A 770-nucleotide genomic window follows, 5' to 3' on the forward strand; every position below is an offset into this window, starting at 1 on the left:
TAACTCAATGAGGTACTGTCCAGTCCAAGGCCATAGGCTAAAAGCCAACCAAGAACACGAACGAGCCACCGAACCGACGCAGCAAGTTGCTGTCCAGAAAATTCCAGCAGCTGCGCTTGGTTTCCTTACGTCGTTTTCGAGACTACCGGCCATTGGGGCTTGAACCACCGACCAGAGACTCTTATCAACATCCCAAGGAATGATTCGAATCATGGCTAAGGGCTTTAGACCAGCCACAATTCGAAGTATTCCAGCAACAATCGAAAAAATTCACCCTAGAGCACCTTTGCGCGCGTGAGGGGTGTTTTGCTTCGCTTGTTGTCTCGACTCGTTCCAGTGGCCATTTGATTGACCATGGCACGACCTAGACTTCATGGGGCATGGTGTGAACCGTGGCTAAGGGCCATAGGCCAACCAAGATCCACACCGTTCCACCATACTCGACCCAACACATGCAGTAAAAATCAAAGGGGCCGAGAAGGGGAGGGGCTTTTCTTGCGTTTGATTTAAAAACCGATGCACCATGGACCAAGCCACCAAAATGGAGACTTAGCCACGTCTTATACATGCTAGGGAATTGATCTAACCATGGCTATAGGTCCTTGGGGCAGCCATGATCCGATCCATTCCCTTATGACAGCAACATCAGATTTTTTCGAAACACAAATGGACACAAATGGAGTTGCTGTCATTTTCTTGGTCTCGGCTGACATGGGACTCAAACAACTGGACAAATGTGTTCCTAACATGTCCTAGTACATGCCTAGGAT

The sequence above is a fragment of the Primulina huaijiensis genome, chromosome 2 (genome assembly GCF_012295235.1).
Source record: "Primulina huaijiensis isolate GDHJ02 chromosome 2, ASM1229523v2, whole genome shotgun sequence".
NCBI lineage: Eukaryota > Viridiplantae > Streptophyta > Magnoliopsida > Lamiales > Gesneriaceae > Primulina > Primulina huaijiensis.